Genomic DNA, 13,548 nt, shown 5'->3' with positions numbered 1-13,548 from the left:
TTAAAATTATTTGTTATTTGATCCTTCATGTTTTAAATGTTTAAAACTTGTCCTCAAGTTTTGAAATTTATATTTTGTGATTAAAAGTTTTAATTTAGACAATTTAAATTTCAAACCCTAGATTTTAAAAGGTTTAAAATACAACCCTATACTAATATAATATTACAAGATTAATATATATATATATATATATATATATATATATATATATATATATATATATATATATATATATATGTATGTATAACTAAAATGCTAGTCTTACCGTTAGTAGGCCTCATTCACGAAGCCGATCTATAAGGTGAGTATAAGGTTGCGGCCTATAAAATGGCGCTTAATGGGTGTACACTCACACCCACCGCTTGCTTGATCGGTGGAGGGTCGTTAGCCGAACGGGTAGGATAGGGCAACCTCATCCTCTCATTAAAAGTATAATAGGAAATACAAAGTAACTACACATATTTTAAAATTTCCCAATCTTAGTTACTTTAGGAAAAGTGAATCGATGCAATCCCATGAAATTACACTTTACACCCTTGCTAAGAAGTTAGTGGAGCGTGTGTGGTTTACCGGCACACTAATTGGTTCTAAGCAAAGGTGGCAAAGGGTGATTCATTGTTTATCATAGTTTGATGGAGCGTGTGTGGTTTACCGGCACATCGAATAGGTGATCGTTACAATGAAGGCACCATGTGAATTTGCATGGTAATTCACACCCGCTTTGTGATCCTCGGTATCCCAGTCACTAACTAGAGGGGCATATCGAGATTTAAACATGCCATTGAATAGTTTCAATGAATCTCATACGATCCTAGGAATTCTCAATACATTTAGGACTAATAGTTAGGTTTTATGGTGGAGAATTAGTGAATCGTCATTCACTTACCTTCAATTTATTTACATGTTAGATTACGGCATCCGTTTTCTAATATGTAAATGTTGTTGTTGGATCCTAGCCCTAATTTTTCTTATTGGGTGATAATTAGGGATACATATTCTAATCTATATTTGTCCTTTCTATTTGTAGATGTCGAACGCCAACAACGCTGCTGCTAGTTCTTTCACGTTGATGAGCCTTTTCCAAAAGGTCACCTTCGATGGAACGAACTTTAGCGAATGGATAAGATACATTCGCACCATTGCTCGCTATGAGGATAAGGAGTATGTCCTCAATGAGAAGCTCGAGAAAATCAACCCTAAAATTGCTACTCCGGCTGAAATTACCGCTTTCGAAACTCATGAGCGAGATGCAACGAAGGTACATTGCATCATGATAGCCACCAGGAACTCCGAATTCCAAAAGTCCTACGAGGACATGTACCCGTACGAGATGCATCAAGACTTATTGGAGAGATACCACCAAAACACGAGACAAGAGCGTTATGAGATTTTCACTAACATGATTTCCACTAAGATGGGTCATGGAGAGTCTCTTACCGTGCACCTGCAAAAGATGCAAAGGTATGTCAACCGCCTTCGCAAGTTAAATGTTGACTTTGGGGAAGACTTGGCGATCGACATGGTGCTTCACTCTTTGCCTCCGATGTACAATCAATTAAGGATGATCTACCACATGAACAAAGAGGAGGTCACCCTAAGAAAACTCCAAGGTCTCTTGAGGGTCGTTGAGAGCAACTTCAAAGACAAGTCTGTTGCACCAACTCCCAATCCACCCGCTGCTCCTGTCTTGGCTATTGGTCAAGGAAAGGGAAAGAAGAGGAAGGCTTCATTTAAGAACTATCGCAAGGTTAAAGCCCGAGATGGTGCCTCTTCTAGTGGGACCAAAGTTGATCCCGCTAAGCGATTCCCTAACCCGAAGGAGGCAGAGTGCCACCACTGCCACAAGATAGGACATTGGAAGAGAAGCTGCCCAGAATACCTGCAAGCCATCAAGGAAGGAAAGATCAAGCCATCTTTCGCAGGTATATATACAATTAAATCTAACGATTCTAATCATGCTATTTCTTGGGTTCTTGATACCGGTTGTGGTTACCACATTTGTTCTAATATGCAGGGACTAAGAAGAAGTAGGGATGTGGAGCAAGGAAGGATTAATCTAATCATGGGGAACAGAAGATCGTCGCCTGTGACCAAGATTAGAGTATATTCTTTAGTGCTTAGGAATAATTTATGTTTAGATTTGAACAATTGTTGCTATTCGCCAGAAATCGCTAGAAACATCATTTCATTTCATGGTTTATATGGACAAGGTTTTAGATTTTCTTTTAATAATGAGAATGGTTCTATTTTGGCTTATCTAAATGGTGTCTTTTACTTTAAAGCTATACCATGTAATGGAATTTACGAAACTGTTATGATTGTTGATAACTTAGGAAATGATGTTTTGAATATAGATTCTTCCACTAGTATGGATAAAGCATCCTTGTGGCATTGTCGTCTTGGACATGTCAACAAGAAACACATAGCCCAACTCCAAAAGGATGGAGTGTTGGAGTCATTCGACCTTAGGGAAGATGACACATGCGAGTCTTGTTTAGTTGGAAAGATGACTAAGTCACCCTTCACAAGTATGTGTGAAAGGGGTGAGGTTCTATTGGACTTAATACATACCGATGTATGTGGACCGTTTAGATCAACCATGAAGGATGGGAACCGCTTCTACATAACTTTTACCGATGATTATAGTAGATATGGGTATATCTATTTAATCAAGCAAAAGTCAGAAACCTTTGAAAAGTTCAAAGAGTTCAAGAATGAAGTGGAGAATCAATTGGGCAGGAAAATCAAGATGCTTCGATCCGATCAAGGAGGAGAGTACCTAAGTCTTGAATTCCACGATTATCTCAAGGAGTGTGGAATAGTTTTGCAATTGACGCCTCCTAGGACACCGCAGTTGAATGGTGTGGCAAAAAGGCGTAATCGAACCTTATTGGATATGGTTCGCTCTATGATGAGTCGTGGTTCACTACCTATCTATTTTTGGGGGTATGCCTTAGAGACTGCTGCCCATATCCTTAACCGAGTCCCTAATAAGAAGGTTGCCAAAACACCTCACGAGATGTGGACAGGGAAAGCTCCCTTGTTGGCACATATCAAGGTTTGGGGTTGTGAGGCTTTCGTAAGACGAGATACTCACGACAATCTCGAACCTCGAATTGAGCGATGTATTTTCATTGGCTACCCGTAGACATCCTTTGGATATCTCTTCTATAGACCGAAGGAAAATGTTGTCTTTATTGCGAGGAGAGGAGTTTTCCGAGAGGGAGAACTCATAGGCCAAGGAGACAGTGGGAGGCAAATCGAGCTTGAAGAGATTCAAGAGTCGATAGATGAAGGAACCTCTACCGCTGGCACTCAACCCGAGGAGGAAACTCCGGTTGAACCGATTGACGAATCCTTACCTCTTAGACGTTCCGATAGAGTTAGAGTTCTACCCCAGTTTTATGGTTTTCATATTAATACTGAAGGGGACACGTATATTAGTGATGGTACACTAATAAATCTTGATGAACCTAATAGCTATAAGGAAGCCATGGCAGGCCCGGAGTCTGCGAAATGGAAAGAGGCAATGGATAGCGAGATCCAATCCATGTATGATAACCAAGTTTGGAATTTGGTTGATTATGTGCCCGGACGTAAGACCGTTGGGTGCATATGGATCTTCAAGAAGAAGACCGACGTGGATGGAAACGTACACACATATAAAGCGTGATTGGTTGCGAAGGGATTTACTCAAACTCCCGGAGTTGACTATGATGAGACCTTCTCACCAGTTGCGAAGATAAAATCCATTAGAGTGATGCTAGCAATTGCCGCATTTCATGATTATGAGATTTGGCAAATGGATGTCAAGACCTCTTTCCTTAATGGAAAGTTGGATGAAGATGTTTACATGGCTCAGCCAGAGGGGTTTGTGGATCCAAAGCATCCGAATAGAGTGTGTAAGCTTGAGAAGTCCATTTATGGACTTAAGCAAGCATCTCGCAGATGGAATCTTTGCTTCGATGAGAAAGTCAAAGAGTTTGGATTTGTACGAAGCGAAGATGAATCTTGTGTATATGTCAAAGCCAGTGGGAGTATAGTAAGCTTCCTCGTTCTATATGTCGATGACATATTACTCATAGGAAACGACATCCCGACTCTGCAGGAGGTTAAGTCCTGGCTCGGGAAGTGCTTCGCTATGAAGGACCTCAGAGAGGCTTCTTACATTTTGGGAATAAGGATAGTAAGAGAAAGAAGTAAGAGTCTAATTGGACTTAGTCAGAACACTTACTTGGAGAAGGTACTAAAACGTTTTAGTATGGAAAACTCGAAGAAGGGAGAATTACCGATACAAAGTAATGCCAAATTGAGTAAGACTAAAAGTCCGAGTACCGAAGCTTAAATAGCAGAAATGAGCCGAGTACCATATGCTTCCGCAGTTGGCTCAATCATGTACGCTATGACTTGTACTCGCCCTGATGTAGCCTTCGCTTTGAGCATGGTTAGCAGATATCAAGGGAACCCTGGCAGAGCCCATTGCATTGCGGTGAAGAATATCCTTAAGTATATTATAAGTTCTAACATACTAATAGTATTATTTAATTAGTTTGATCAAGAATTAATTTAGAATTAATTAAGTGATCAAAAGATAACTAATTAAATATAAGGGTTGATTATGTAAATCATCCATAACTTGTATAGTGGGCTAAGGGGATCCAAAGATTATCAAGTTGGGTTAAACCCATAGGATGCTCCATGGGAGTTACAAACCCATGGGTCAAGGAAATGAAGAGCCATGACACATTAGGGTTTACATGGTGTAACCCTAGATGCGTCAACACTATATAAGGAACCCATTCGCCACTAAAATTGGCTACACAAGAATAAGTGAGGGCTAGGCCGATTTTTCAAGTGTGTATTCTCTCAAAATCTTTACTCCTTTGCATTTGGTGTTGTGTGAAGCAATTGTGGCATCACACTTGGGGTGCTAGGCTCACAAGGTTTCGAGGATCATAAGCAACAACAAGGTATGTTATTCTGTCTTTCATTCAAATTAAAAAATTGTTCCCCATGTATGCTAGATAGGAATATAACCTTGGAATTCAAATTTGCATGATTATTAGACAAACATAGATCCAAGGTTATTAGGGTTGCATGTACACTTAGGAATTGTTAGAATGCTCAAAACCCATCAGTGGTATCAGAGCCTAGGCTTGTTTGTTGATTTTTGTGCAAACTGCTTGAAAAAATCGATTTTCTGTTTTCTGCTCGTATGAACTCACCGAGTCCATGGGGGGACTCGACGAGTCGATGAACAAATGCAAGATACTTGTCGAGTCTGTTCTTGCACTCGACGAGTAGAGGCTGCAATTTTCATAATTTCGACATTTGTTGCTGGAAATGGACTAGAAACATTACCCTAAACTGTTTTGGTGTTTTAAAACTTGTTTTAGATGGTGTAATGTTTATGCTAATCCATTTACAATGGATATTATAAAAAATTACAAGTTTTATGAGTAATTTATGATTCTTGAAATGTTCATATTCATGTTCTTGAACTTATGAAGATTAGATGATCATAGGAACTGTTTGTAAACTACTTGGTAGTTTAATTCATGGTCATTATGTGTTTTAATGTAGTCCATAACTTGTCCTCAAGTTATGGAAAACCAAAGGTCACACTTTAATAAAAACCATTAAAAGAAAACAAGAGTTAGAAAAATGAAGAGTCTTCATTTTAATACTCAATTAAGTTCATAAGTTATTAGAAATGAAAAGTTTTGAAAGTTTACAAAACATGCCCTCGAGTTTTGGAACAAGTAAAGTCATGATTAAAACTTCAATTCCAACCGTTAGAATTTTAAAAGTCAAAATTCAACCCTTATACTTTATTATATTTTAAGTTATATATATATATATATATATATATATATATATATATATATATATATATATATGTATAAGTGATGGGTTTTGGTCATAAGAACATCCTATGTGCTCATACAAACCCTAATGCTTGGATCTAGGTTTCTCTATTGTACATGCAATTTATCCAAGACTATAAACCCTAGATCTAGAATATGATAACATATAAATTAGGTTTTAGATCATACCTTGATTGTTATGTAGCAATAACAATCACAAATCCTTCTTGTATTGACTTTAGAAAGCTTAGAGTCACAAATGTCACTCCTCTAATGGTTCACAAACACCAAGAGCAAGAGGATGAAGAGGAGAAGAGAAGGAGAAGGAGGCTGCCCAAAACATGTGGAAACCCTAGAAGGAAGCTTGTCCACGTTTTTGGGGCATAAGGGCTCTATATATAGTGAGGCCATTAGGGTTATCTAACAAGGAAACCCTAATTTGGATGCTTAAGCCCTAAGCAACCCATGGACTCCTTTCCTTAAAGGACTTGGACGATTTCTAATGGGTTTCCCCATAGAATTCGTCCACTCCATAATATAAGGCAATCCATAGCTCAAATTGCAATTATCTTATAATTACAATTCCAATCCCTTAAGTTTAGTTAATCTCTTTTAGTCACAAACTTAATTCTTATTAATTCTTGAATAATATTAATTAAACAATATGATTTCTCCTTTAATATATTATTCTCATAATATATTAATAAATCATATTTAATCCTTTCTCTCCATAATTCATCCTATCAAGTTGCTTTGGTGAAGGCAACCCAAAAGGATCATGCACCATCGGGTCAAGTACATACCAAAAATAGTTATGGACTTAGACACTAATCCAACTGTCTCCCACTTGGATAAGTCTAATAACTATTATGCGTATGACTTCAGATCCTGATCTGCAATCGTAGCTTTCCAAAGCCGTTGTCAACTCTGATCCTATCAGATACGCGTGTCCTTTAGATAAGGAATCATATATTCCTCCATTCTAGATATCGTATGAGACATGATTTCTAATCATTCTTTCTGTACTATTTCTCGACTTCGATTTATGACGACTGACTAGTTGAACAAATCAAATTAGCCCTAGCCCGGACGAGCATTTACGTTTGTCATCACTAAATCGTCGAGGGGCCCAAAGATATCGCTTTTATCCTACTTTGGATAAAAGGAACGAATAAACTTTGATTCAATGCTCACTTGCACTCTCTCACAGAATCACACACAACAATATGCTTTATGACACCAAGTTACTGGTGCGTTTACATTTTATCAATGTGCAACCGATTTGCAAGATACAACTCACACATCTTGGTTTCAAGAATATAAGATATTATCGTCTCACCAATCACTCGTGATAAAATCCATGGAGTGATCCAAGTGAGCGTGGGTTTAATCCAATGCTCAAATCATATTTATAAGCACTCATGAACGTTGCAGCAAACATTTGCTTATGTTTAATACTCTTTAGACAATCTACACACCAATTCACGACAGTCTTCATTCACACCTACTTCCAACATATGAACGACTGTGGCCCGTTCAAATAATTTGACTGTTCAAAACCAATTAAATTATTCAGGAAGTCAAAACATGCAAAGTGAAACACAAGAATAATACTAATCCCATATGGCCTCAAACCTTTGAGCATAAATAAAACACCTTTTATTTATCACCATATCGATTACTCATTATTTGTTGTTTCGGGTAATCAACTTTTTACTTGAATTATTACAACACTTGTCCCATGCTCTTAGCATGCACACAATGTTGACCTATGGTTCTTACTTTGTGAAATAGATCAAATGAACACATTTCCAATCATACTCATTTCACAACTCCCAATCCTTTTCGCAAGTGAATGAAAATCAAATTCTTGCCACTTATGGAATATGCTAGATTCTAACATTTTATGCAATGATCCTTTTGTAATGTGACTGCACTAAAGTCACAATGACTATTGCCAATGATATTAAAAAGTCCTCTATCGGAGATTGTTACAATACAATTCCTTAGATATGATGTCTCTCACTCAAAGTACATTCCTTTGAACATCCTTTTGCATAAAAGTTTCTAATCTAGACATAGATTTTCAATATTCAATTCCCAATATGGACACGTTTCCATATTTTCCATATGACAACTCATTCTTAATAGAATCTTATCTATTCATAATAATGTCGGTATGGTCCATCCAATACTATACTTCCAACTACCCACAAGCGACCAATCCTCGGCGAACTTTTGATTGTCCTTTGATAGTTGTTTAATTATCTTAGTCTAAACCGATTCTTGTCCTTTTTCCCTCTAAATGCGCTAGACATTTGGAAAATTTTAGAATGGTATAATATTTTATGTGCTACGTTCTCAAAATTCGAACTATGAAGAGGAATGCCGTAATCATAATCGGATTTTTAAGAACGCACTATGTTTCCTTGACTAAATTATTAACATTCCACAACCTAAGCATTTAGATTTGAAATGAAGCATAATATTCTTTCCCTTAATTATAGCAAAACAACTTTACAACCCTTACGACTTTGCAAGGTGTAACTCTTGTTTTTCTATAATTAATATTGCCAACTTTCAATACTTGCCTTAATAATCATACAATCATAACATTTATGCTCCCACTATCATGATGATTATTATAAACATAACACTTATGCTCCCACTAGCTTTGACATGTATTTAGAAACAACTTAACTTTCAGAAAAAACAATACCTATTGAATTTCTTAAGTTCATGTTTCTAATACCTAATGCTTTGATAATCCTTTATCTAAGCTTATACACCCTTCCTTTAGATAGCTCATATGTGTGTCTAAACAATTCAGACTAATATCCAAACCTCACAATTCAAATCATGGAAAGGGATACCGTAACCATAATCGAATTCGAGAATACAATTTTTCATAATCACTATCTTTTTAAAATCTTTCTTAGTGAAAGCATTTCCTCACAGTCATTTTCATGAAGGAGGGAATCTTATGACACTTAGATTTTAATGGTGTATGTGTTCCTATCCATGTGAATTTGTCAAAACCAAAATTTACGACAAATTCAAACTCGTATGGACCGAACTTTCTCAATCTTGACTTCTTGCCTTATGGTAGCACAGCTGCCCACCATGTCTTCCAAGTAGTTAAGCAGCTCACCCTTTCCTATAAATGTACTTTTCATTGATCAAGGTCCTTGCCTTTTATGCATTCAAATGCGAACTCATAGAACTCATATGCATAGTTAATTCGACTGGAATGGCACAGAAACAAAATAGTGTCAACACGATAGGTTGTAAACCTCAACTCGTGTGCAAGTGATGATCGATAAGGTTTATTTTGATTTGTTCTTGAAACCTTTCAAGACCATAAAGACTCCCACTGACTCCTTGACATATAAGATTCTCTTGTCAATAAACATTCCTTGACAAACAAATATTCAAGAGTTAGTGTAATTTTTATCAAAACACTTCATCAATTGGTCCTAGTTGGTCTTTGTCTTATCCAAGACATCACAACTTTCCACATTTGATGAATGTTATAAACCTTCTTAATACTTATCACTCAATTTCACAATCTTAACTCTAAGACTTGTTTTGGAATGAACTATGATTGACTTCTTGATTTAACCATTTCTTCAATTCTTGATTCCTCTTCTTAGACATACAATTGTACTAAGACTCACTTAGAGGATCAATTGAGATATGGTTCTTAATCATTAAGACCTATCATAAAGCATAAAAGGTACTCTCCCTTCTTCTTAGAATGGAGAAACTTTTATCTTTCTGCCTACTTGATTCTTCTTATTCGTTCTGCTATTGATTTAAACTTTTTCAATCAATTCAGAATTATACTTAATCTTATAAGTATAATCATATTTACTAAACCTTTAGTAAATCATGACGAATATCTTGTTACTCTTATGGTGGACTTGAAGAACACGCAACTTTGTGTACTCGATCTCCTAGTCCTTCACTTGACACTTTGTCAATGAATTAGTCTAATTTCCAAATATGAAATTTCTCATTCATCGTGCAACCAAGTTGCATGATTCCAAGTTTCTTTCCAATTGAAACTTGGGCGATGAGAAACTCTCCCTATTTGGTAAATTCTCGACATTTCCATAAACAACATAATTAAGAATCAAATCCATTATTGCTAATATTAGAAACCCTCAAACATCAATTTTCATGCATGCCATTGCAAGGATAGATAAATAATATAAAATCAAAATTTATTTTATTGCGGAAAATTTTGTCCTTACAATGCAATTCATTGAAAAACTATGCTAATACCTATATTTCTTAGCAATCTTATTCTAACTATAAGTTGTAGCTCAAGAATCTAATCTTCAAGTAATGCGATCGAAATCCATTTCTTCACGGTTAGATTCTGCTCACTTCTTCCCTTAAGCTTCCTCTCTTTTCTTCGATCCTACAAAACATCAATTGTAATCTTATCACATTCTGTAGTAAGAATCTAGAATAGGAGCTTAAAAGAGTTAGTCAATGGATTTTACCTAAAGCAGAGCCATACATTTTTACTCTCCCATCTCTTTGATCTCTTAGGTAAATATGGTAGCTTCGTCTCCAATGCCCCTTCTCTTGGCAATAAAAGCAAATTGACTCTTTTGGAACAGGACATGGAACTACTTCAGACATTGCCTTTCTCTTATAATTAAACTTTTCGATCATAGCATGTCTTTCGTTGCCATTGTCTATATCCATAGAGGTCTTGAAGGCAGTTTCACCAATCAACTTTGCTTTTCTATTGCGCCAAACCATTGCTGATTCAGCAGCAATAAGCATATAAGTGAGATCTATAAGGGTCACGTCGCAGTTCATCATATAGTACTCTCTTATGAACTCACTATATGAGTTAGGAAGTGACTGAAGAACCCAGTCAACAGCCATCTCCTCACAGACAACGGATCCCAACATTCTTAACCTATCAATGTGTGACTTCATCCCTAGGACGTGTGCACACACTGACTTTCCTTCTTTATGTTTACTTGCCAAAAGGGCTTGAGTGAGCTTGAACTTTTCAAGCCTTCTAACTTGTGGGTTAGGGAGAATAATTGGAGGAGGTGGAGGAAGAGAAGCATGATCTCTTGTTCCTCGATCGAATCGTGGAATATCATCTTCATGCGGAATGCTTGTTCCACGGGATTTGGGAAGACCATAGTTGTCATACTCTTACATCTACAAAACGGGAGAAAACGAATTCAAGTTAGTTGATTGATTGAGTCCTTAGTAAATCACCCAAATGAGATACTAAGGCTAGGACCCAACACAATATGCTACAACCTAGAAAAGGGATGCCGTAATCTAGTTGCATAATATTTGAAGGTAAGCGAATGACGATTCACTAATTTCCACCACGAAAAATGAAAAAGAAATTTAAGTTTTAAATCTATGAAAATTCCTAGATCCTTTGAGATTCATTGAACATTTCAATGGCATGTTTAAATCTCGATATGCCCCTCTAGTTTGTGACTGGGATGTCGAGGATCACAAAGCGGGTGTGAATAACCATGCAAACATACATGGTGCCCTCACATGTTACAGTCACCTATTCGATGTGCCGTTAAACCACACACGCTCCACCGAACTATGACAAACATTGAGTCACCCTTTGCTACCTTTGCTTAGAGCCATTTAGTGTGCCGGTAAACGACACACGCTCCACTAACATCTTTCCAAGGGCAGAAAGTGTAATTTCATGGAATTGCATCAATTCACTTTTGCCTAAGTAACTAAGATTGGGAATTTGTACAACATTTAGTTACTTTTTGTACTTCATTATACTTATAATGGAAGGTTTTTGTCCTATCCTACCCGTTCGGCTAACGACCCTCCACTAGTCAAGAGTGCGGTGGGTAAGAGTGGATACCCATTCAATCGCCATTTTATAGGCAATTTCCTTAAACACCCCTTATAGACCAACTTCGTGAATGAGGCCTACTAACGGTAAGACTGACTGTTACTCATACATGTATATAATGTTAGACTTTTAATGTTATATATAGTATAGGGTGTATTTTACACTTTTAAAATGCTAGCAGGTCAAATTTAACAATTATACTTTTAATTCAATTAAATTGTAAACCTAAACTTTTATGGATTTATTAAACCTCTTTTAATTATACACCTTAATTAATTAATAAAACCATAAGGGTGCGATTTGAACTTTTCAAAACAATACTAGGGTTTTAGAATTTAACATTCCTAAATTAAACTTTTAATCAACTTTTAAAATGCAAAACATGAGGGCAAGTTTTGAAACATTTCAAAACATTAGGTTTAGAATTTAAATATACATCAAAATTAAACTTTTAATAAAAATTTAAATTCCAAAACTTGAGGGCAAGTTTTGAAACCTTTTCAAAACATTAGGGTTTCAACTATTTAAATTTCAAAACTAAACTTTTGAGTTTAAATTTAAACTATAAAACCTAAAGGGGAAAATTTGAAACTTTTCATAACACAAGGTTCAAATAACAAATAATATAAATTAAACAATTAATTTTGCCATCATCTATATTTGACCTAATTTCAATTTCTTGCAAAATAAGTTACCTAATTAATACAAATAATCAACTTTAATCATATAAGGAAGTTATTATCTAATCAATTGGTAATTATCTTTTGTTTAATCAAGGATATACTCATAAAAATGATTAAAATCGGATTTTAATGATCTAAAACAGATAAGGCAAGTATCCATGAGAAAAACAGCAAGAAATCCCGAAATCCCCTCTTTTTGACGCTCGAACTCGCCGAGTACCCATATGGACTAGCCGAGTAGGGGCCTACTCGCCGAGTCCACAATGGGACTCGCCGAGTCCATCAAACAGGCTCACAAAAATTGAATTTTTTAAACTTGAACAAACATACAAGGCATCAGTACAATAGAAACCAACCAGGCTCTGATACCACTGATGGGTTTTGGTCATAAGAACATCCTATGTGCTCATACAAACCCTAATGCTTGGATCTAGGTTTCTCTATTGTACATGCAATTTATCAAAGACTATAAACCCTAGATCTAGAATATGAGAACATATAAATATAGGTTTAGATCATACCTTGATTGTTATGTAGCAATAACAATCACAAATCCTTCTTGTATTGACTTTAGAAAGCTTAGAGTCACAAATGTCACTCCTCTAATGGTTCACAAACACCAAGAGCAAGAGGATGAAGAGGAGAAGAGAAGGAGAAGGAGGCTACCTAAAACATGTGGAAACCCTAGAAGGAAGCTTGTCCACATTTTTGGGGCATAAGGGCTCTATATATAGTGAGGCCATTAGGGTTATCTAACAAGGAAACCCTAATTTGGATGCTTAAGCCCTAAGCAACCCATGGACTCCTTTCCTTAAAGGCCTTGGACGATTTCTAATGGGTTTCCCCATAGAATTCGTCCAGTCCTTAATATAAGGCAATCCATAGCCCAAATTGCAATTATCTTTTAATTAGAATTCCAGTCCCTTAAGTTTAATTAATCTCTTTTAGTCACAAACTTAATTCTTATTAATTCTTGACTAATATTAATTAAACAATATTATTTCTCCTTTTATATATTATTCTCATAATATATTAATAAATCATATTTAATCCTTTCTCTCCATAATTCATCCTATCAAGTTGCTTTGGTGAAGGCAACCCAAAAGGACCATGCACCATCGGG

Source organism: Lactuca sativa, chromosome 5 (genome assembly GCF_002870075.4).
Source record: "Lactuca sativa cultivar Salinas chromosome 5, Lsat_Salinas_v11, whole genome shotgun sequence".
Lineage (NCBI taxonomy): Eukaryota > Viridiplantae > Streptophyta > Magnoliopsida > Asterales > Asteraceae > Lactuca > Lactuca sativa.
This window is presented reverse-complemented; position numbering follows the sequence as displayed.